The 26,097-nt window shown below is 39.0% G+C and overlaps 1 long non-coding RNA gene across 1 annotated transcript; it reads left to right on the top strand.

Annotated features, from left to right (window-relative positions):
- The first annotated feature begins 15,010 nt into the window (after positions 1–15,010).
- On the top strand, positions 15,011–23,210 carry LOC123464723. The gene is made up of 2 exons (XR_006639764.1): positions 15,011–15,233; positions 22,510–23,210. It is a non-coding gene; the product is annotated as an uncharacterized LOC123464723 (long non-coding RNA).
- The last annotated feature ends 2,887 nt before the right edge of the window (positions 23,211–26,097 follow it).

Genomic DNA, 26,097 nt, shown 5'->3' with positions numbered 1-26,097 from the left:
ACAGAATTAAGGGACACAGGAGGAGGAATAGATTTGGGTGGGGGTGAAGCAAGATGGTAAATTCAAGTCTGTAATGTGAGGTATAAGTAGAATATCCAGGAGAAGCTGTCACATAGGAGCTGCAAATGTAGAGTTGGACTGTCTCTAGGATGAAGCAGAAAAGCAAAGACCACAGTAGCTAATGTTTCCTGAGGATTTAGTAGGCATAGGTACTGTCCTACATATTTTTTATACAATTGATATTCACAAATCTCTCAAGGTAAGTACTATTTCAAGCCATAGATAAGCATTAAAAGTCAAAAGAAAGAATAAAAGTTGGTAATTAAAGTGAATAACAGGTTTTTTCCCTTCTAATGTTTATAGCAAATTGAAAGCAATTTTTAGACACTTTAAGAGAAAATTAATTAATAAGGACATTTTAACAGAAAATTAATTTCCTTTTCTGCATAGAAAAGGAAAAAACAGCAAAACTACAAGGAGTAGGAAAAGAACAAAAACAAATATGCCACCACCAACATTAAACAACCTACAGAAAACCTATAGCAATTTGGGGTATTTCAGGAGAGAAATAGGCTTTCTCAGTTTACTAAGCTCTGGGGTTCTAACTCTTTAATAGTCTACTAGAAAATTAATTTTAAAATGATATCAAGAAAAAAGTTAAATGATAGCTCATGTCATCTTTTAGAAAGGCAGAAAAATTTAGTTCCAATAGTGATTAAAATCAAAGACCTTTTTCACAGTGGATTAAATTGTAATACAGTCAATAAAGTCAGCAAGACCATGTGAATTATTCCATAGTGAGTCCTTGCTATTGCCTCTCATATTATGTTTGTAACAAACTAGGTGGCAAATCTTCCTTCCCAGGCAAGCAGAGACTGTGCCCAGGTTGAAACTCTACTAGCAGGGACTGGTATTGGAGTGGGTGTGGTTTCTCTGCACTTTGAGGGCTCTAATTAAAGGGGAATTAGAATCAAAGTTGAGGTAAGGGCTGGGGTGAGCCCAGGAAGTATGAGAAGTTCCAAAACATCTGGTCCAAGGGTAATGGATGAAAAAACAAAAACCAGATTTAAAGTAATGGATCACATCAGAGAGCTGTGCACAAGATGGAGTGATGAGGTTTGAGAGAGGGACCGTAAAGATTCCCAGAAGCAATGGGATGTAGAAGGTACAAGATTTTTCTAGGGTAACTAGGGTCAAGCATAAAGGTAAGGAAGGAACAATGGGGGCTCAATTCTTTAAGCAAAGAAATTAAAATCTCATGAATATAAGAAAATAAAAGAATCCAAGGAGTTTACAAAGAATGTGGAAAAACATCTGGAAGGCAAGAAAGCAGGATGATAAATATCTATCTATATGTTTCATATATATATCATGTATAATGTATTACAACTACAAACATGTTATAAATGTATATGTATATATGTGCACATGTGTATGTATGTGTATATATACTAAATAGAAGATGAAGTCTAGCCACTGTTTAGTGTTTACCTCTACCATCGATCAAACAGAAAGAAAAGGAAGCTTAATTTTTAATGAGAGGAATTTTATTAGCTTTTGAACTGCTTAACAATATCTATTTTGCCTTTTGCATGTGAAGATACTTCTCCAGAATTATAAGCTGTAGTTTTATACATTCATTTACTCATTGTTTTTAAGAAAATTAATTCCTCAATTCATTCAGCAATGTTTATTGAGTGCATACTATGTGCCAAGCACCATGCTAAATATCCACTTTACACTGGCTAATAATGCAAGGACATGAACAAATAAAATAATTATATATCGACAAAGTCTTATGAAGGAAAACAAATGGGATAATAAGATTAATTGGTAAGATCTAGTTCAGATTCATGGAGAAGGCAATGGCACCCCACTCCAGTACTCTTGCCTGGAAAATCCCATGGACGGAGGAGACTGGTAGGCTGCAGTTCATGGGGTCGCAAAGAGTCGGACACGACTGAGCGACTTCACTTTCACTTTTCACTTTCATGCATTGGAGAAGGAAATGGCAACCCACTCCAGTGTTCTTGCCTGGAGAATCCCAGGGACGGGAGAGCCTGGTGGGCTGCCATCTATGGGGTTGCACAGAGTCGGACACAAGAGAAGCGACTTAGCAACAGCAGCAGCAGCAGTTTAGATTCAACCCATTAGAGAAAGTTTCTCTGAGGAACTAACATTTAAGCTGGGACCTGAATGACAAATAGGATCAAGACAGTGAAGAATGAGAATTGTTATTTGTTATCTATTGCTGCATAACAGACAACTCCAAAATTTAGTGGCTTAAAACAGTAACTAGATCCCTGTTATGGTACCCCTATATTGTACAATACACACTACTACATATAAAATATGTAATTAATAAGAACCTATCATATAGCACAGGGAACTTTACTAAATATTCTGTAATGGCCTACAAGGAAAAAGAATCAAAATAGATTGGATATGTGTATACATATAATAGATTCTCTTTGCTGTACACCTTAAACTAACACCACATTGTAAATCAACTGTACTCCAATAAAGATTTTTTTTAAATCATGGATAAAATATGTAAAATAATTATCAGGAGACTCTGAAAGATGTATAGAAGCAAGCAGGACTCAAGAAACAACCCAGTAGTGACTTTGCTAATTTTTATTTTTGCTTTTCCTCATATATATATATATATATATATATATATGCAGGTTGAATTGTAGCCAGAGGTAAAAATAGCTTCAAGAAAACAGAACAGGAAGGGGCTACTTCTCAACTCAGTTTATGAAGCCAATGCTACCTTGATATCAAATCTTGACAAAATTAGTACAAGAAAACGAAAGACCAATATCTTTTATGAACAAAGATACAAAAGTTCTCAACAAAATATTAGCAAATTGAGTCCATCAATATAAAAGAAGAATTAGTTATGTACCATTGCAAAAAGGGGTTTATCCCAGAAGTATTAAAAAATAAATTAGTGTAACTCACTAATGGGCTTAGCTTAGTTTAACTAATTGGGTTTCCCTTATGGCTCAGCTGGTAAAGAATTTGCCTGTAGTTCGGGAAACCTGGGTTTGATCCCTGGGTTGGGAAGATCCCCTGGAGAAGGGAAAGGCTACCCACACCAGTATTCGGGCCTGGAGAATTCCATGGACTATATATAGTCACAATATGGGGTCGCAAAGAGTTGGACACGACTGAGCGACTTTCAGTAGATTAATAGGAAAACAAGAGAAAACCTAGTTTTTTAAGTAGATGAAGAAAAAGCATTGGACAAAACTCAGCAACCATTCATAATTTAAAAGTCTCAGCAAGCCAAATTAGAAGGGCATCAACAAAGCCCTATACTAATATAATACTTAGTGTGAGGAGAGTGAAGGCTTTCTCCCTAAGAGCATGAATTAGGCAAGATGAATACTGTCACCACTCCTATTCAATGTCATATTAGAACTTTTAGCAAATACAATAAGGCAAGAAAAATATATAAAAGGTATTTAGATAAGAAAGGAAGAAGAAAACTATGCAAATTCATGGATGGCTTTATTGTACATAGAAAATCTTAAGTGAGGCTAAGTGAAGTTGCTCAGTCGTGTCCAACTCTTAGCGACCCCATGGACTGTAGCCTACCAGGCTCCTCTGTCCAATGGATTTTCCAGGCAATAGTACTGGAGGGGATTGCCATTTCCTTCTCTAGGTGATCTTCCTGACCCAGGGATCAAACCTGGGTCTCCCGCATTATAGACAAACGCTTTACCATCTGAGCCACCAGGGAAGTCCAAGAAAATCCTAAGGAATATACAAAAAAGCTCCTAGAACTAATAAGTGAGTTTAGCAAGGTCAGTTTTTGGATGGTCAATATCCAAAAATCAATTGCCTTTCTATATTTCAATATAGAACAGTTGGAAACAGAAAGCCTTTTAAAAAGTAACACAATAGCTTAAAAGATTGAAACATCTAGGTATAAATCCAATAAAATATATTTAGGACCTCAATCCATACCTCACATCTTATACAAAAAAGATCTAAATGTACAATGTAGAACTCTAAACCTCTTTGAAAAAATTATAGGAGAAAAATCTCATTGACCTTGAGCAAGGCAAAGAATTCTTAGATACTAAACCAAAAGAACAATCTAAAAACAAAAAAAGTAAATTTTATTTCACCCAAATTTAAAATTTTGTTCTTCAAAGGATGTCAATAAGAAAATTAAAAGCAGCAGATTGGGAGAAAATGTTTGCAAATCACATATTTGGCAAAGGCTTTGTATCCAAAAAAATATAAAGAACTTATAAAACTTGACAATAAGAAAACAAAGAACTCAATAAAACACAGGCAAATGATTTGAGCTAAGATTTTGCCAAAAAGAATATGCAGGGGGCAAATATAAGTATATGAAAAGATATGCAACATTAATAGTCATTTTTGTTGTTTAATTGCTCAGTCATGCCTACTCTTTGTGACCCCATCAACTGTAGGCTGCCAGACTCCTCTGTCCATGGGATTTCCCAAGCAAGAACACAGGAGTGGGTTGCCCTTTCCTTCTCCAGGAATCCTCCTGACCCAGGGATCAAACCTGTGTCTCCTGCATTGGCAGGCTGGTTCTGTACTGCTGAGCCACCAGGGAAGAGAATTGCAAATTAAACCACAATGAGTTACTAAATATGCCTATTAGAATAACTAAAATAAAAATCCTGAAAATAGCAAATGCTGACAAGGATGTAGCAAATGCTACAACAAGAATTCTCATGCACTGCTGGTGGGAATGCAGTGTGGTAGAGCCACTCTGGTAGTTTCTTACAAGTTAAACATACATGTAGCACATGATACAGAATCATACTTTATTTAGCCAAAGAAATAAAAAGTTATTTTCAACCAGAAGCCTCCACAAATATGCTTAAAATAGCATTGTTAAAAATCGCCAGAAGCTGGAAATATTCACAAAATACTTCAATGGATAGTAAATCCATACAGTAGAATACTACTCAGCAACAAAAAGTAACAAACTGTTAGTGCGTACAACATAAATGATTCTCTAATGTTTCATGGAACTTGAAAGAAATCAGCCTCAAAATGTTGAATACTGTATGATTCCATTTATATGACCCCAACAAAAGCAAAACTATAGTTTTAGAGAACAGTAATTTCTAGTACTTGATGGGAATGGAGTTAAGACTACTGAGGAGTAGTACAAGAAAATGTTTTTGAAAGTTAGACTTTCCTGAATTCATTTGTGTTGGTGGCTTCAAAAATCTTTGCATATGTTGAAACCCATAGAACTGTAAACTAAAAAATGCTTGCTATATTTTAAATTTAAAAATAAACTTAAAATGGCCGTAACCATTGCATTGTTTAAAATTTTGTGAGTCAGGAATTTGGCAGGGTCCAGCCAGGATGGCTCTTCTGCTCCATATTGTGCCAACTCAGGTGGAATTGGAAAACACAAGTGGTCTCATTTATGTATCTGGGTCTTGATGCTGACTATCAGCTAAAATACCTTGGTTCTTCTTCATGTGGCATCTTTTTAGGCCTCTATATCTACATGTGCACTCTCTCTTCAGCAGTATGGTTGAACACTTTTACTTAGCAGTTGGGTTATGGGAACAAAAGTGGAAGATTAAAAGGACATTTAAGACCTGGTTTCAGAAGTTTCAGAATGTTACTTCTATTGCATTCTATTCCTCAGAAGTCTAGTCCAGATTAAGAGGAGGGAAAATGGCCTCTATTAATTGATGGGAGGAGCAGCAAAGTCTCATTGCAAAGGGGTGTGGATGCAGAGAGACATGATTCATTATGTGTGGGAATGGAGTAAGGAGGGGCACAGTGACTTTTCCATAGCATATGCAAAGGCTCTGTAAAAGCTGAAATAAGAGGAAATTAAAAGAAAGTCATTCTTTTACAAGTGGTTGACCAGATTTCCCAGCACCACTTGTTAAAGAGATTGTCTTTAACTAGAACACTTTCTAACACAATACACAAAAATAAACTCAAAATGGATTAAAGATCTAAACGTAAGACCAGAAACTATAAAACTCCTAGAGGAGAACATAGGCAAAACACTCTCTGACATACATCACAGCAGGATCCTCTATGACCCACCTCCCAGAATATTGGAAATAAAAGCAAAAATAAACAAATGGGACCTAATTAACCTTAAAAGCTTCTGCACATCAAAGCAAACTATTAGCAAGGTGAAAAGACAGCCTTCAGAATGGGAGAAAATAATAGGAAATGAAGCAACTGACAAACAACTAATCTCAAAAATATACAAGCAACTCCTACAGCTCAACTCCAGAAAAATAAATGACCCAATCAAAAAATGGGCCAAAGAACTAAATAGACATTTCTCCAAAGAAGACATACAGATGGCTAACAAACACATGAAAAGATGCTCAATATCACTCATTATCAGAGAAATGTAAATCAAAACCACTATGAGGTACCATTTCATACCAGTCAGAATGGCTGCGATCCAAAAGTCTACAAGTAATAAATGCTGGAGAGGGTGTGGAGAAAAGGGAACCCTCTTACACTGTTGGTGGGAATGCAAACTAGTACAGCCACTATGGAGAACACTGTGGAGATTCCTTAAAAAACTGGAAATAGAACCGCCTTATGATCCAGCAATCCCACTGCTGGGCATACACACTGAGGAAACCAGAAGGGAAAGAGACACGTGTACCCCAATGTTCATCGCAGCACTGTTTATAATAGCCAGGACATGGAAGCAACCTAGGTGTCCATTAGCAGATGAATGGATAAGAAAGATATGGTTACATATACACAATGGAGTATTACTCAGTCATTAAAAAGAATACATTTGAATCAGTTCTAATGAGGTGGATGAAACTGGAGCCTATTATACAGAGTGAAGTAAGCCAGAAAGAAAAACACCAATACAGTATACTAACGCATATATATGGAATTTAGAAAGATGGTAACAATAACCCTGTATACGAGACAGCAAAAGAGACACTGATATATAGAACAGTCTTATGGAGTCTGTGGGAGAGGGAGAGGGTGGGAAGATTTGGGAGAATGGCATTGAAACATGTAAAATATCATGTATGAAATGAGTTGCCAGTCCAGGTTCGATGCACGATACTGGATGCTTGGGGCTGGTGCACTGGGACGACCCAGAGGGATGGTATGGGGAGGGAGGAGGGAGGAGGGTTCAGGCTGGGGTACACATGTATACCTGTGGCGGATTCATTTTGATATTTGGCAAAACTAATACAATTATGTAAAGTTTAAAAATAAAATAAAATTAAAAAAATAAATAAAAAGAAAGTCATTGTGGCGGATGATGAGGAAAGAAGTTTCAAGAGGGAGGAAGGAGGAAAGGTAGGAAGAAAATGTAGAACAAGATTGTGTAGGATCTGAAAGATACTGTTGTGAGTTTGATTTTATTCTAATTGCAGTGGGAAGCCATTGAAGGATTGGAAGCACAGAAGATCTGATATGGTCTTGCTCTGTAGACCTTGATTTTTTGCTAAAGGTGAATAAAATTCAATTAGAAGTTGAATGAAGAAGAAAATCAACATCTCTTCTTCCCTGCAATCATCATTAGCACCTTCAGGGTGAAAAATATAGAAATTTTCTTTTTTGTGTGTGCTTTTTGTCTCACATCACATTTCTTCAGGTTTCTCTTGTAACCACAACAGGATTTGAGGTAAAGTATGTTTCAAATAGACTATGTGTTTTTTTCAGTCACTTGAAGATTCTCTTGGCTATTCTATTATTTATTCATACCTGCTTCTATTGCAGCTACTGTGGCCCTGGTGCTAGCTTTAAGTTTGCAAATTTCCTTTCCATACCTGTGAATAAAGTCATGGGGATGGAATTCACTCATCAGAAGTATTTAATTATATTAACTGTGTTATTGGACCAGTCTAAGGCCAAGTGTACTGAATACGACAGACATCCTTGCTCTTACAGATCTTACCGTCTAATGATAAAGACAAAAAACAAGTAATTACAAATATGATGGATATAACCAAAAAGAAGTGCTGCGATGTGTACAATACAAGAAGCTGACCTAGAACTGATCACTGAGCATATCAAGAAGACCAGTCATATTGGAGTAGAGGCCCATTGTATAATAAAGAATTTAGCTACACTTTGGTCTCTAGGAGGTAAACTCCAAATTCTTGAAATTTCCTGAGTAATTAATGTATTTGCTACTCCTGGTAGAACCCAGAAGTATGCCTGAGTTTATGCTCATGAGGGAACTCAGAATGGGGTTATCTACTCTGGAAGAATCAACCATGTAATTAGAGAATTAGGGCTTGACTCATGTGATATCAACATGATCTGCAAGGAAGGGAAGGATGCTGGAGATTCAGTTCAATCTTGTGATTGAATCTTCAATCAATTATTCAATCAATTGTGCCTATGCAATGAGACCCCAGTAAAAACTATGGACATCTGAGACTCAGGTAAGTGATACATACTGGTATGCTGGAAGGGTGATGGGTCCTGAGGGGAATGGAAACTTTGCTTCGGGACCCACCCAGATCTGGCTCTATATCTCTCATCATTTGCCTGATCCTGATTTATATCTTTTTCATATAACCACAACCATAAATACAGTTCTTTTGTGAGTTCTATGGGTCCTTCTTAAATTCTTAAACCTGAGGTTGTAGTGAAAACCCCTGAATTTGTAGTCGGTTGGTCAGAAATGCAAGTGGCCTGAGAACTTCAGAGCTTGTGGCTGGAGTCTGAAGTGAGAGGAGTCCTGTGGGGGACTGTGCTCTTGACAGTGAAATTTGACCTAACCTGGGATAGTTAGTGTCAGAATTGCATTGCAAGGTGAACAATGGGAAGTCCAGTTGCACTGACAAAATTGGGTCAGATTATGGATGATTTAGAAATCAGGCATATAACTTGGAAAGGGAATGTTGTATAATATAATAAAATAATGAAAGCTTAAATTTAGTGTTTGCCACGTGTCAGAGACACTTCTAGGTATTTTTTAAGGTATCTTTTCCTTACCTGTCTCCTCCTATCCTATCATAGGAAGCATTAGTAATTGTTTTAGAGATAAGTACTAACAAAATAGAACAAAACCATAAAAATAATAATAAACATTGGATTTTTTACTAGTCTGAGATTTGCCATTCAAGTGCTGATGATCTTGGAAAGACCATAACTTTCATGACCTCATTAGCCCTTCTAGCCCTAAAATTTTATGATTCCATATGGTTAAAAGAAAGTGAAAGTACAATTGTTCAGTCATGTCCAACTCTTTTAGACCCCATGGAGTGTAGCCTACCAGGCTTCTCTGTCCATGAGATTTTCCAGGCCAGAATACTGAAGTGGGTTGCCTTTTCCTTCTCCAGAGGATCTTCCCAACCCAGGGATCAAACCCAGGTCTCCCACATTGCAGGCAGATGCTTTACCTTCTGAGCCACCAGGGGAGCCCTCCATATGGTTAAAGTGCATTCTAAAAAGTCATAGGTTATTAAAGTCATCTCTAAGAGCACATTGAACTTTGGCCATCCATTTGTTTCTATTCAATAGATATTGACTGAACATCTGCCATGTGGAGTACACTAGGCTCTGATTTGGAGATACAGGGATAAGTGAGTTGGTATGGTTCTTTTCCTTTCAGAGCTAACAGTCATTCCCTCAATACCCATAGTCTTGGGTAAATTCCCTTTTTATTTCAAATGAGTTTCCATTTAAATAGTCAACCCAAAAGAAAAGGGGGATAGATCACAAAAAAGGTAGCCGATTACATGGAGGTGGGGAAGACTGGGAATGTTTCGCCTCACTATTAGGAGACTGGAAGATTGAATGGAGACAGAACACTAAGGACAGACTGTGGGCATGGGAGAGCCACGTGATTTCCAGCTTTCTGTCGTGATCTTGAGGAGCAACCCCAACAGTAGTGTGGGATGGATTACCCCCTCTATATATTTACTCTCATTTTACTATATAAGGAGCACCACCCCATTTTCACAGCCTTGAAGAAGAAACCTTCAGATTCTCAGTAGAGAAGTCAACCAGAGGAAGAAATGAGACTGGCTGGCTGGGTTGACATTAAACATGCATAAAGACTAGACCCATGTTTCAGAGCTTGGTAGATATCCAGAACCATTTGGGAGTACTCTGTGAACATACAGAGCAGAATTTAAATCAGAATTTCCAGAAGCAGAGATTCAGAAATAGGCCTTCCAAGGTCATTCTGATGCTCTGTTGCATTTGAGAAGCACTGGTTTACCTGACTGGCAAACAAAGAGGTGCATAAAGATTCCAAGAGAGCTGTCAGCAACAATGATCACTTTACTTTGCCCTCAGAACATAATTCTTCACAAAGGGTCAGTTTAGTTTCTAAAGCAAATGCAGTATGGACACTGCTTTTCCCTTCTTCCATCTGTGGATTCTCATTCTCAGTTTCTTTTGTTGGCATCTGAAATCTTGGGAGTTAAAGAGATGTACTTTGCATTTATTTGGGGCAAGGGGATCATTTCTGCCTTGTACAGTAGACATAGATGGGGTACTTTTAGTGAAAATCTCAAGGATGGGGTTGAAAGTAGATTTTAACCATCAAAATCATTTGAACTAACCAAATCAACAATAAATCACAAACTCCAGATTTCTGTTTAAAGGGGAGGAGACCAAGGCACTGGATGTGCAAATTAGCCAGGCCATGACTTGCTGGCTCTGGTTCATTTTGTAAACAAAAGCAGGCCTGAATTCAATCAAACATTACTTGTTAAAGTAAACTAGCAAAAAGCTGGTGAAAATTAAAGTAGGAACAGAAGATGGTTTCAATAATTTCATTCTTCAGCTTTTAGCTTAAAAAAAAAAAAAAAAAAAACCTACCCACCATTCCATTCTACAGGGCATGTCCTTCCTTTCAAGATATTTTTGTGAAAATTAAAGAGTGGTTTAGTCATGCACACATTGAAAAATGCTACCTGTAGTATTGGGTAAATTGCCATGAGAATAAAATTCTGAATACCATCACTTGTAGTTTTGACAAGACTGCTGTAGGCTTTTAGAGACTTTTTAAATGAGAGAAATAGGACCCAATAGGTTGGCTAGCTGAGAGACTAAATTGTTTGATAAATACCATGTGTCTGGTATGTTATACTTGTTTGAAGTGACACTGAGAGATTAGTTGTTTCTGGACATTTTTTTGGTTAGGTCTTTAATCTGTTCAGAGCTGTTGAGTTTCCCCTCAAAACTGAACAAAGCCTGAGGGGTTTCACTCTATGGAGCCGGAAACAAGCGGACCATTGCTTTTGCCTGAGGTGAAGCTTTCCTTGGAGGTGACAGGTCTGAACATTCTCAAAGAGGGACAGTGGGAATATCACCAGTAGTCCGAGATGAAGGGAAGTGCTAATTATTAAGCCTTAGCTTAAAAGTTTCTCAGTAGGAATTTTCTACTTTGCATGTAGAACTGTCATTTTGAGGGTTGTGTGGGGGCAGATATTCAGAAGGTCATTTCTAAGAGTTTTGGGACTAGGTGTAGCTGCCCAGCTGTCCACCTAGGCCAAAAGCAATCCTGAGTCATTGCTTGAAATTGCCTCCACCTGTGAGCTTGGGTTATGTTCCAGCAACTGAAAGAGGTGTTGATTCATTTCAGGCCTAGTTTGTCTATGATGAAGTTCAACCCACCACAGAGGGACTCAGGGGAACTCCACTGTGGGCTCCAGGTCTGTGATTTATGTTTTGCCTGTGCTTTTCTCTGCACTGTTGAGAGGGAGGTAGACATCAGATGTGTCTAGCTCAAAAGATAATACACAGGACAGAACAAAGGTGGGCAAGAAGATCTTGTAGGTGCAAACCAAACACTGATGATGAAACAACCAGCAAAGTGAAGCAACTACACCAGCAACAGCAATCCTCTGGAATCAGGTCCAAGAGGCAGACCTTGGCAGTGGTATCCCTGGAGACCACACATCAGCATCTAACCCTGGTGTGGAAGAATGTGGGCTTATTCCTACTCAGGTACATCAGCAGATTGTAGAAAGGTCAGCTTGGGGTGGATGTAGATAAGCACCCTCCCTATTCTACCCACCAGAGCTCTTATAACTAGAAAATGATTCATTTAATGCTTAATAATTTTTGGATATAAAATAATAACCAATTAATCTTTAAACGCTTTTGTTGTGGGTCCTCTTAGAGATGGTACACAGGTTGAAATGACCTCTTGCAATTCAGTCTTATTCTATGGTCTCAGGATGATAGTGGCAATGACATCAGAGGGTGGAAACCATTTTCTCCTGACACTTTAAATATCAGCTGTGGGAGGAGCTTTTTCTACTTCAGAGTTGTGGCTTTGCTCTGGGAGTTGATGGTTCTATTTTGAGAAATACTAAATTGTTGTCTTCCATCCTGGTACCCATCAATGGCATTGGCTCAGCAACCAGTTACAAAAGTAATTGGGCTTGCAAAAGGTCCTTGGGGGGAAATGTCCTGGCTCATATTTGAATAGTCCAAGGACATAAGAACAGCTTCCTAGCAGCCTGACCTTGATGCCTACCTTCCTGGGGTGATCAGGGATGATGTTTGCACTGTCTTATATCTCCACTTTTACTCCTTTATGTTTATTCCATTGCCGAAAGACTCAGAACATCACTTTTTCTAGCACACATTGTTTGTCTGAAAATACACCTGGAGAGCTGCCCAATTTGGAAATGACTTAAATTACAAAAAAAGCACAGCTGTCTTTAACAGCTCTAGGAGTTCATGCAATGAGCCTACAATTTATTGAGTAGGATTAGATGCTTATTGCCTATGACACTTTAAATACCATTACATTGAAGTTTATACAAGAAAGTCCAAGTTTAAAACTGGAATCTTAGCAATAACAGCTGGGCCATTTGTTTATGTGATAGGCAGGAAAGAATGACTTCTGTAATCTTTGTATTTGGCTTCAAGATTCTGCTTAGAAAAAAAAAGATGGGGAGGGGGGAGAAAGAAGCTAATTTCGGATTGTCAAGCTGAGCTGAACACTGCTGGCTAATTTGTCCCTCATGTTAAGACCTCTGCCAAGGTTCCTCTTGTATCCTCTGGTTCTCTCACACCTGACAAACCAGTGCTGGAAATACTGTAGCCCACCTCTCTGACAGCAAGGGGTATGTCGCTAGCTAGCTTGCAGCTCTCTCCCCCAGGCGGCTCACATTCCGCATTTTGTTTCTAGCATGAAAGACTTTGTTTTAAATCATAATAGCAACCAGGCTGTAATCACATTAGAGCGCACATGGAGAACTTGCAAAAAGTCATGTGTTTTGGATTTGACATTCTGATTTATGGTTGTGTGCTCCAGTTACACAGCTGCAATCTCATTTTCCGACAAAGATGTTTTCTATTTTTCTATTACTTTGCTTCACCCTGTCTTTATGTTGGGGAAAATGAAAGCCACCAGGTGAAGTCATAACATAAGTACAAATGTTTTCATGTTTGGGTTGGAGAGCGTAATAAATGGTGTATACCGGCATTTCAAACACAGCTTGTTATTTTTGAATAAAAGTGTAAAGGGAATTGCTTACTTAAGGTAATCGCAAATTAAAGAGGTACATGGAAATTTGTTTGTAAAACCCAGAATTGTCCTACAAACTTTCTATCTCCATCATCTGATATCAATTTCCGAGGCGGGGAATGGATGGCAGTGTTCCATTTTAGATATTTAGGTAAATTGAGCCCCCTCTACTTAGGATGCTTATTTCACAAAATTCTAATAAGTTCGGGCTTGGGAACTCATAAAGATAATCCCTGCCAACCTGTACATTGTGCAAATAAGGAAAGTGAAACCCAGAAATGTGGTGACTTGTCCAAGGTCACACAGCTGGTTAGTGACAGAGTTTAGACTAGAACTCAAATTTCTTTCACGCCAGTCCAGTGTGTTTCTCACCACTCCATTTAAAAACAAGTTAAATAGCACTTTTATGGTAAACCAACCACCATCACTAATAATATTCCAAATAAGTCTTCTGTTAACACATGAAAAAGAAAATTCCTCTAATTCTTTTGTTTTTTCTTCAAGTTTAAACATGTTGTTGTTAAGTGTGGTAAAAATTCAGACCCATACCTGGTTCAATATACATGGTGCAGTATTCTATATTTTAGTCTCATATTTGGGGTACATTATTGTCAACAAATGTAACAATCTTGAACTCAGATGTGTTAAGAATTAACACATTTCAGTTATTCATATTTGAAGAATTTCAAATATAGTTATATCTTTGGCAATTCAACAAAGTCTTGATAAAAGGATGAAAAGCATTTATATAAAACATTTTTAAATGCATAGTATGAAGTTACTGCTGCTGCTGCTAAGTCGCTTCAGTCGTGTCCGACTGTGTGCGACCCCATAGACGGTGACCCACCAGGCTTCCCCCGTCCCTGGGATTCTCCAGGCATGGGTACAAATGGTCTGACTGACATGGAAATCTCTGTAAAGAAGGGAAAGTACATTCGAGCTCTACTGTTTGGATCATCTTGGTGCCCATTTTCCTCTCACCTAGATTCAGTCTTTGCTTTTTTGGAAGATTTTGGATTCTGGTTATCAAGTCACCATAGGTCTCCTATAGAGAAGAAAATCTGTATACATAGCAATTAAATATGATATTTTGTAGTAAGATTTTCTAAATTACAGATTAGGATTCATTTCCGCCCCCCCCTTTATTCAGGGAGTGGAAACAGAAAGAGGGATCAAGTGTTTTATTTACTATCTTTAGCTGAATGCACATGAGCAGATTGCTATATCAGAGTTTAGATTCTCTTACCTGTATGGAAATAATACTTAGCAGGCATAGTAGATATATTTTTGGTGTTGATACCTCCTCTTACCCAGCCTCTACTCTTCCCTCTTCCTGACAACAGCACCAAGATTTTCCTTTTAGCGAAGTTACTCCTGCTTCAGTCTCATCCATGAGGCACACATCATGTCATCTTATGTGGAGCTCAAATGGTGAACCGTTCCCTTAAGCCAGTCACCTTAGCTCATCTGCTCCTCTGTGATGTCATATGTGATATGTGAAGGCATATGAGTGGACACATGACAAGGTGGACCAAAAAGACTGAATTGAATCCAAGGGCTGCTGAGGACCTTGCCATTCAATGGGCTGTGGTGAAATGGGAGGCCTGGAACTAAGCAGCTTCTTTTTTTTTTTTTTTTTAGTCTCAAAGGAAGAACCTGGATCTTCTAGAGCTGCTAACATTGAGGAAAGCAGGATGGGGGATAGAGAAAAACAAATTTCACGTTACATGGATTGAGCTGCCAGATCAAGTTTCTGCTGAAGGTAGCCATACCTGGATTTCTAGTTATATGGGTTTTTTCTTTTTTAATCCTATTTTAAGGTTTTCTGGCACTTGTAAATGGAAGGCTCCCAAAGTCCTAAGTGATATACCAGGGAAGTAGGAAGAATGAAGGTTCAATCTGAGCCTAGATATTAAGATGGTGTTTTAGGAAGATGTGACTTTGCAGAATTTCATCTATTTCATAGCAAGAATTGCACTTATATACGTAGTCAGTACAGTGACCAGAGTGGGTGCATATGTGAGTGAAGAGTTGCTTCAGTCGTGTCTGACTCTTTCTGACCCTATGGATCTTCCGGGCTCCTCTGCCCATAGCATTCTCCAGGCAGGAATACTGGAGTGGGTTTCCATGCCCTCCTCCAGAGCATCTTCCCAACTAGGGATGGAACCTGCCTCTCAGTCTCCTGCATTGGCAGACAGGTTCTTTACCAGTAGTGCCACCTGGGAAGCCCCAAAGTGGGGGCACCTACAAATTGTAGCTGTTGTGATGATGATGATGATGGTGGTGATTAGGATTGCTAGAGTTCAGGTTAGAAAAATTATGTGGCAAATGCAGAGGGAAGACGCTGGGAAGTGTATCTTTGGCTGACATGATTAAAAAAAACATGATCATTGTTACTTAAAAATTTTTACTTTACCACAATGTGTAAAGACAGACTTTAAAATCTGCCTAAATTTCCCCATTTAGTATTAAAAAGAAGGTCTGCTATTAAATAATTCTCAACCTCTCACTGTTTCTTTCATTGGTCTTTAGTAAGTGGTGCCAACAAAGGTCCATCTAGTCAAAGCTTTGGATTTTCCAGTGGTCATGTATGGATGTGAGAGTTGGACTATAAAGAAAGCTGAGCACCGAAGAACTGATTCTTTTGACTGTGGTGTTGGAGAAGACTCTTGAGAGTCCCTTGGACTGCAAGGAGATCCAACCAGTCCATCCTAAAGGAAATCAGTCCTGAATATTCATTGGAAGGACTGATGCTAAAGCTGAAATTCCAATACTTTGGCCACCTGATGCGAAGAACTGACTCGTTTGAAAAGACCCTGACGCTGGGAAAGATTGAAGGTGGGAGGAAAATGGGGTGACAGAGGATGAGACGGTTGGATGGCATCACCAACTCAATTGACAAGAGTTTGAGTAAGCTCCAGGAGCTGGTGATGGACAGGGAGGCCTGGTGTGCTGAAATCCATGGGTTTGCAAAGTGTCGGACACAACCGAGCAACTGAACTGAACTGAACTGAAAGCAATGAGTTCCCCTTCACTCCATCCCCCATAATTTTATGATAAACTTATGGCTGGCTCAAGATCCACATTGTTCCAAGATGACAATACCCTGGAATATAAGCAGCTTTCCTTACACCCAATTCCAAGTATTATTTGGTTTGTCCATGAATTTTTCAGGGAGCATCAGTGTATGGTCACTGAAGGTAGGGACACTAGAAATGCTGCATTAATCACACTATTAGTGCAGGAGAAACAATTTCCATTTCCTACAGGTAATCTGCCAATTATAAAACTTGTCAACCAAAACATGTATAAAGTTTGTATTAACAAACTCTTATAAATAGTAAAAGTTTTTCAGAAAATTGTAACTACCTATGTACATAAAATTTGTGGGTCTTTGAATGGCACTGAGTTTTTTTTTTTCTACTTTTATTTTCTTTGAGTATATTTTATCCATGACCTATAGGATAGCTAAAACAGGGTGTACATTTTTATGTTAGAGCTAAATGTACGTTCATATACTCTGATTTATATCATTCTTACCACCGTCATCAGAGGTAGCTTGTTGTTGTTCAGTCACTCAGGTGTGTATGACTCTTTGCAACCCCGTGGACTGCAGCAAGCCAGGCTTCCCTGTCCTTCACTATCTCCTGGAGTTTGCTCAAACTCAAGTTCATTGAGTTGATGATGCCATCCAACCATCTCATCCTCTGTTTTCCCCGTCTCCTCCTGCCCTCAATCTTTCCCAGCATCAGGGTCTTTTCCAGTGAGTTGGCTCTTCACATCAGGTGACCAAAGTATTAGAGCTTTAGCTTCAGTGTCAGTCCTTTCAATGAATATTCAGGTTTGATTTCCTTTAGGATTGACTGGTATGATCTCCTTGCAAGTATCCAAGGTACTCTCAAGCGTCTTCTCTAGCACCACAATTCAAAAGCATCAGTTCTCAGATGTAGGTGTGCATGTGTGTGTGCTTAGTTGCTCAGTCGTGTCTGACTCTCTGCGACCCCATCAACTATAGCCTGCCAGACGCCTCTGTCCCTGGGATTCTCCAGGCAAGAATACTGGAGTGGGTTGCCATTTCTTTCTCCAGGGGATCTTCCCAACCTAGGGACTGAACCCAGGTCTCCTGCATTGCAGGCAGATTCTTTACCATCTGAGCCACCAGGGAAGCCCCAGTGGCTGATGTAGATGTAGGTAATGTTTACTAAATGACCCGGAGTGTTACATAACTTACCTGACAGTGGTGATGAGATGATGAAACCACTTCAGGTGCACATTTATTGATATGATGTGCTGAGCAGAGGGTTCTTATCAAGAAGATAATGAAGCTTAAGATTTAGGACCTTACACATACATATAAATATAAGAAACTGAGAGGGACCCTAGCAATTTTTACTTGTAATTTTTTATTTGCTTTTCCAAAGAGGGCTTCCCTAGATTGTGTAAGTAAGTTTGGGCCTCATGAAAAATAAGGAATATCTCAACTCCAAGTTTCTTTCCACAGGTAGGAGGAAAGGGGGAGGAAAATTCATTTTAGCTTGAACCCACAGTCACAGTGACTTGCCCAGGAATAGGACATTTAAATGGAGAAGGCAACGGCACCCCACTCCAGTACTCTTGCCTGGAAAATCCCATGGACGGAGGAGCCTGGTAGGCTGCAGTCCATGGGGTCACTAAGAGTCGGACACAACTGAGCGACTTCACTTTCACTTTTCACTTTCATGCATTGGAGAAGGAAATGGCAACCCACTCCAGTGTTCTTGCCTGGAGAATCCCAGGGACGGAGGAGCCTGGTGGGCTGTCATCTCTGGGGTCGCACAGAGTCGGACATGATTGAAGCGACTTAGCAGCAGCAGCAAGACATTTAAAATACTCCCCCTTCTGGGGTGCAGAGAACACAGCTTCAGGAGCAGCACTTTCAGTTTGTGTTAGCAAGAGAGCAAGTTGCAAGGTTGTGCATCCATTTTTGGCTAGTTTGCAAAGCCATCGGGTAGGCAGGGTTGTGTGGGGAATCTTATGCCTTACTTTGACTGGGGCATTGACTAGGGTTTGCACATAGCTGGGAAAGCATTACCTCTCCATGTGAGAAATGTGAGGGTGTTTCTGGTTGAGATTCACATTTGCATCTGCAGACTAGGTAAAGAACAGTGCCCTCACCAGTGCTGGTGGCCATCATCCAATCCACCGAGGACCTGAATGGAACTAAAAGGTGTCAGTTCAGTTCAGTTCAGTCACTCAGTCGTGCCCAACTCTTTGCGACCCCATGGACTGCAGCACGCTTCCCTGTCCATCACCAACTGCTGGAGCTTGCTCAAACTCATGTCCATCAAGTCAGTGATGCCTTCCAACCACCTCATCCTCTATCATCCCCTTTTCCTCCTGACTTCAATCTTCCCCAGCATCAGGGTCTTCCCAATGAGTCAGTTCTTCACATCAGGTGGCCAAAGTATTGGAGCTTCAACTTCAGCATCAGTCCTTCCAATGAATATTCACAACTGATTTCCTTTAGGATTGACTGGTTTGATTTCCTTGCAGCCCAAGGAACTCTCAAGAGTCTTCTCCAACACCATAGTTCAAAAGCATTAATTCTTTGGCACTCAGCTTTCTTTGGAGTCCAACTCTCACATCCATACATGACTATTGGAAAAACCATAGCTTTGATTGGATGAACCTTGTTGGCAAAGTACTGTCTCTGCTTTTTAACATGCTATCGAGGTTGGCGATAGCTTTTCTCCCAAGGAGCAAGTGGTATAGGATAAGAGAATTTTCTCTGCACTCGAGCTGGGACATCTGTCTTCTCCTGCCCACAGACATTGGTGCTCCTGGTTCCTGGGCCTTCAAACTCAGACTGGGACTTTCATTATTGGTTCCTCTGGTTCCCAGGCCTTTGGGTTTGGACTTAATCTATACTCCCAGCCTTCCTGAACCTCCAACTTGCAGACAGCAGGTCGTGGGGCTTCTCAACATTCATAACAAAGTGAGCCAATTCCTCATAATAAATCTCTTTTTATATATCTATATCTAGGCCCTTAGTTTGTTTCTCTGGAGAACTCTAACTAATACATACAGAGCTGTAGAGAGTAAGGACTTCTGTGATTTGTCATCAGTCCAGGGATAGGAAAATGATAACACAGGGTGAGTATAAGCATGCAGGCGGAAGGGCATGGAGAGGAGGACCCATGGAAACAGGAAGAAAGTGAGTGTAACCAGACCAAACAGAGATCTCCGCTTTCAACAGGCTACTTAAGTGTCTGTGTCAGGCTTTTGTTAAAGGAAATTGGCAATTAGCATTAGAATGTGCACATCCTTTGGAAACTGCAGTTTTAAGCTAATTACATGGTATCTGTATAGTAAGATAATCATAATACTGTCCTCTACTATACCAAGTATGTCATAGAATGTATTTATCATTTTACAGCCAAAGTCCTTTAGGTAAAACATTTCCATAATGGTATTCACATATGAATACAAGTTCATTTAACATATACTCAGACAATACAAATAAAGGAAAAGTCCATTGTCTCCCTTCCCCCTAAATCCACTGAGCTAATTTCATTCATCTCCTTAGGAGGGGTAACTCATGTCATCAGTTTGTGTAATGGTCTTCCACACCTTTTAATACGTAGGTTTACGTCTGAACTGCAATTCAGTATAGGTACTACTTTGTTAAATTTTTAGTATCAACTTATATCCTACAATATAGGTGCTACAACTTTCACTTTGAACTCAATAATGTATAGTAAAGATCTTTCTGTGTCAGTACATGTCTATATCTTTTATAATTAACTGCTGCATAATATCCTATAGTGTGACCATACCAACATTTATTTACATATCCCCTAAGAAGTAGATCTATAGCTATTACAGTCAAAGCTACAGTGAATATTGGTGTGCATTTTTCTGTGTATTCCTGTGTGGATGTCTCTAGGGAAGATTACAAAATAGAAGAAATACTGGCTCAGTGAGACCTTATATCTTAATAGAAGCTATCAGTTTGTTCTCCAGAACTGTTGTGCTAATCTACATATCCACCATAGACGAGGGTGCTCAGTTCACCCATCTCCTTAATAATATATATTATCAATCCTTTTAATATTTTGCTAATTTGATGAATATAAAAGGTTTTCTTATTATTGGATTATTTAATTTCCCAGTAAATATTTGGCCTCTTTTTAAGTTCTGCATTAAAGAACAATCCTAAGTATTTCTTTTTTGTATTTAGATACTTGTAGTTACAGCCTGTCTATTACGGGTGAAATTCTGGAGCCCACAGTTGCAAAAAGAAGATAGGCAGCCCTTTCAAATACAGACATAGTAATGTATAATTTTGCCTCGCTGGGCTGTGTATTATTACATGTACACAGAGATGATCTCAATATTGCAAGAGAAGATGGGAGAAGTGCTTAATTAACTTTAAATACATCTAATAGACATAATTAAACTAAGTTTAATTTTACAAACATTTATTCAGCAATTATTAAGTTAACAGCTCTCTGCTAGGACTAAAAAGATAAAGAGGTATGATACTTGACTCCAAGTATTTCACAGTTTAGTAATGAACACTTATAGGCTAAAAAATCAATGTAATGTGAACAATATTTCAGTAAGGATCAGATGACATATAAATTGGTTCTGCAGAAATTTCAAGGAAAGAATCCTAACTGGGATATCAGGGCAGGATTACGACTTGTGTCTGGGCAAGGCCTTGAAAACATACAGATTTCATGTGGCAAAGGGAAAGGAGGATAGTCAAGGCTGAGAGAACAGGGGAAGAACATACAAGCTGGACTACGCATTATCCTCTGTGGCCCAATGTGAGTGTGTGTGTGTGAGTATGTGTGTGTGTATGCACCCACATGCATATGAGGTGTACACAGTAAGAATGGAAGTTGGGAGTTAGTATGGGAACTAATTCAGGAAGATCAGTTGGGCCTGGGATAGATATTATTGTGCAGTACAGTGTTTCTCCAAAAAAGATTACCAACATCTGTGAACCAGTTAGCTTACTCATTTAAAATGTACATCCCTAGCCTCACCCAACTAGACTAAAGTATCTGAGATATGGGGCCTAGGGATCTTAGTTTTGAAAAATATCCCCCAAAGGTTTGAACTTTTCACTTTTTTTTAATATGCATTACATCTGAAAATCACTCAGACAAGGGTGATCCTTTGAACACTTTGATCTTCTTTTGGGAATGGGGTCTAAGAAAATCATCAAGTAGGGAACATCCAACAGTTGGTTGAGAAAAAAGAAAGAGAAGTAACCCGAAACAAACCCTACTGTTTGGGGGCTTGGGACATATTGTTTTTAGGATTGCTCTAATATCAGGATGCATGATGGCCAGAGCAGCCCGGGTTAAAAGCAGAGATGCATTTAGGACCATTTAAAACCAATATTAGCCTTAATATTCTTTGAAAAAGGCATAATTAGGGATGTAAAAGTCAGATTACCTCTGATCAGTGAGGAAGAGAGTGAAGGGAAAATCAATTAGAAGCTACTTGTAAGACATTCACACTTTTAAGAACATTGCTTTGATGACTTTGAAGGGGCTGGAATGAGGGAGAAAGGCAGCAGAACCAGTTCCTACTTCAAAGACCTATTATAGTGTTTACCTTTTTAGGGCAATACTCTTAAGTGTTTTGAAGAGTAAAAGCTCTTTTAATTTCAATATGACTTATTTGGCTATTTGCAGGTAAATTTTGGCTGACCATATGAGTGACTCTTTACTCTGAGTTAACTAACATTTTTGTAATTGTTTGAATTTGCCTGTATTTATATTTTGTTTGCATAATTTCATAGGTTTTGTGCATTTTCAAATATAATAAAGATTCTAGTCCTTGCTCCCAAGAGATGTTTGGCAATGGGATCTTTATTCCCTGTTTGGAAATGAGCAAAAAGGTAAGCGGTTTCCATCATTCAATACTAGAAACTAGGTTTCACAATTCCAAGTGCAGATTCTTCTCTCTAAATGCTTGAAGACAATTAAAATGTGATGGGGATGCACTGGGGCACTAAGGACATTATTCTCTGTTCCCTACAGATACAGGCACTTGAAGAAAAACTGCAATCTGAGAAATGAAGGAGAACCATGCGCAGAGGATTTTGAGAGATGTGGCTATAAGGAAGTGGATAATAGGAAGAGGCGAACCATTGGACAACCTTAAGATTCTTCCTGCAGATAGATGTTAGAGTTGGAGTTTTGGCTGCTCAAACTGAAGCAGAAGATCCTCCACCAAAATTTCCTTCAATAGGGGAATCATCTTGTGTAGAAGATATTAGAGTAATGATAGGAAGGAAGGACTGAATGAGAATGGGGAATGAGCTCAGGGAAGTTTTAAGGGGAGAGGAGATCCTTACACTAGGCCACAGTGCAATAAAAAGAACCAAGAGTTTAACAACATACATGGTGTACCTACCAAGTACTGGGCACAGTGTTATTTACATACTTGGGAACGAGAAGAACAGATAGGATCCTGTCGATATAAACTTACAATAGTTGTCTCATTGAAGATGCTGCCAGAGTTTCCATTAGCAAGCAGCTTTAAACAGCTTTCTAAAATAAGAAAGGGATATGGGATGTAAGAAGCATGGTGACAGTCACTGGAAATGGCAAACATGTCTAGAGCAATATATGAGGTTCATGCTGGTGTCAATTTCAGCACTCAAGCCCTAGAAGCCTAGTATTTTTTTTTATTGCCTTTAGCACCTTGATATTAAAAATATTCTTGACTCTTCCTTTAATCCTTTCTCTGAGTATTCATATAGACATCACTTAGGGCTATGAGCTCATAAATGAAATAGGATCCATGCCTTGATGAAACTGCATGGGAGGTATCCAAGAAAAATCTGCTCTAGGAAATGATTTGGTAATTCAACATGCTGGCACTCTTTCTTCTGAACCAGCTTGTGCCAGCTTTGGTGTCAGGGGCCACTGTGGAAAGGGCTGGCTTTCAACTGAGTTACAACATGGAGTCATATTAATCTTCCCTGGTCATTAAAGGTCCAGCAGCCTTTTCTACCCATTTAGAGACCTTCACATCAATCATTTGGCCAAAATCCAATTTGGGTAATCCAACCCAGAATTCTCCAGTAATTTCACTTGGATAAGCCATAGCATTTTTTTCTTCTCTCTGCTCCCCAAAACTGGCATCATGTTATGTACTACTAAACATGTTTCACCACCAAGCTGGATGAGGCAGCAGGAATCACAGTAATTGTGTTTTGCACTTACCAACACTTTCTAGAAGCCAAGTTTATAAATCACTTGCCTATTTGACAAGAATGAAAAAGGAGGATCTTTCATTGCATCCTTCTTTTAAAATTTTTTTCTATTTTTTAATTTATCTGACTGCACAGGGTCTTGGTTGCAGCATGGGATCTCTTAATTGCAGCACCTTGAATCTTCAATCTTCATTATGGCATGTGGAATCTTTAATTGGACTCTAGGATCTAGTTACCTAGGAACTAGGGATTGAACCTGGGCCCCCTGCATTGGGAGCTTGGAGTCTTAGCCACTGGATCACCAGGGAAATCCCCATTCCACCCGTCTTTATTTCCCATCTTTGAATTGTATTTGTCCTAAAGAATTCCATAGATAATGAGTAGGTTTATATTAAAGGCAGTTCATAACAACATCTTAATTTCTTTTAGTTAAAACTAATGTTTTAAAATATGGTCTTTCTGTTGCTAGATGAGGAAAATTAGGGCCAGACCATATTTAGATCAGTTATTGTTTGCTTTTTAGAGATATCTGTCTTGAAAACAAGTCTTGAAAATTAATACTAATTTGAAAAGCACTCTTCCTGAAGTAAACACATTTGACTCATTTGTGTTCTTTTTAATACAATTAAATCCATATTTATGATCAGTATCCTTAGTCCCTGGCACCATCCTGGGCCTTGTTGAGGACAGGCTGAAGAAGTTCAAGGTGCTATGCTTGCCCCTAAAAGATCTACACTTTCAATGGGGAGGCTAAACACACGTAGAATGGTGACGCAGCAGACAGAATATGCTAAAACGCTGTGGGTAGATGTGGTGTAGAAGTCACACTACCTGGATTTCAATCTTCATCTACCACTTATTAGTTGTATGATTCTAGGCAAGTCATTTAACCTCTCCATGCCCCATTTTCCCATCTATAAAATGGGAATAATGATGGTTAATTGGGCTTCTCAGGTGGCACTAGTGGTAAAGAACCTACCCATCAATGCAGAAGTAAGACACACGTTTGTTTGATCCCTGGGTTAGGAAGATTCCCTGAAGGAGGGCATGACAACCCATTCCAGTATTCTTGCCTGGAGAATTCCATGATCAGAGGAGCCTGGCAGGCTATAGTCCATAGGGTCACAAAGAGTCAGATACCACTGAAGTGGCTTAGCATGCAGCAGGCATGATGGTCAATTAACATATCTAATGTGCAGAGCTGACTCATTTGAAAAGACCCTGACACTAGGAAAGATTGAGAGCAGGAGGAGAAGGGGATGACAGAGGACGAGATGGTTGGATGGCATCACCAACTCAATGGACATGAGTTTGGGTAGACTCTGGGAGTTGGTGATGGACAGGGAGGCCTGGCGTGCAGTTCATGGGGAAGCAGAGTCGGACACAACTGAGCGACTGAACTGAATGCTCTTAGGATAGTAGGTCAATAATTGTTAGCTCTTAAATAAAAAGATGCATGTAAACAAAGTGTGAATTTTTGAAGGGAGAGATTTCTGTGAGTTAGAATGCTTACGGGTATTTCCATGGAAGCTTAATGGATGAGATTGATTTTGAGTTTTGAAGTGCAAAACAAGTTAGAAATATTATTGTTTTTGTACTCCCTTCTGAAGCCAAGTTGATAAACCACTGACCTATCTGACAAGAATGTATCAGTAGTGGACCTTTTACTCTTTAATTAGAACTTTTAAAAAATTAGAAGCTAATATGTTTATTGGGGCTTCCCAGGTGGCGCTAGTTGTAAAGAACCCACCTGCCAACGCAGGGAGACCTAAGAGATGTGGGTTTGATCCCTGGGACAGGAAGATCCCCTGGAGGAGGGCATGGCAACCCACTCCAGAGTTCTTGCCTGGAGAATCCCATGGACAGAGGAGCCTGGTGGGCTACAGTCCTTAGTGTCATACAGAGTTGGACACGGCTGAACCGCTTAGCACTCATGCAATATGGTTATTATAAAACATTTAGAAAATATTCAAGTACAAGGAAGAAAATATAGTTTTCTTTATCCCTTGTTGACATATTCCTATATTTCTGGTCTTTTTTCTCCTATGCCTGTATTTTACCCAAAATATGGTGATGGTATATATAGTTTTGTGTTCTGCTTTTTCACTTAATTTCAAATGATAGCATTTTCCATTGCCATCAGTTATTCTTTAAAAATGTTACTTTTTATGTTGATATCATATTCCATCATATGAAATGCCTTGGTCATTTATTGATGTAACTGATTATTTACAATTTTCCTCTATTATATAAAAGTGATAACAAAGATTTTTCCACATAGGTCTTTGTGAGATTCTTTATTGTTTTCTCAGAATAATGAACCCTATAAATGAATGTATTGGATTAAAGAATAAGGGTGTTTTTAAAACTCAATGTTTATGGTTAAAATGGTTTCAGAAAACAAACT

This window comes from Bubalus bubalis, chromosome 11 (genome assembly GCF_019923935.1).
Source record: "Bubalus bubalis isolate 160015118507 breed Murrah chromosome 11, NDDB_SH_1, whole genome shotgun sequence".
Classification (NCBI taxonomy): Eukaryota; Metazoa; Chordata; class Mammalia; order Artiodactyla; family Bovidae; genus Bubalus; species Bubalus bubalis.
This window is presented reverse-complemented; position numbering and strand designations above follow the sequence as displayed.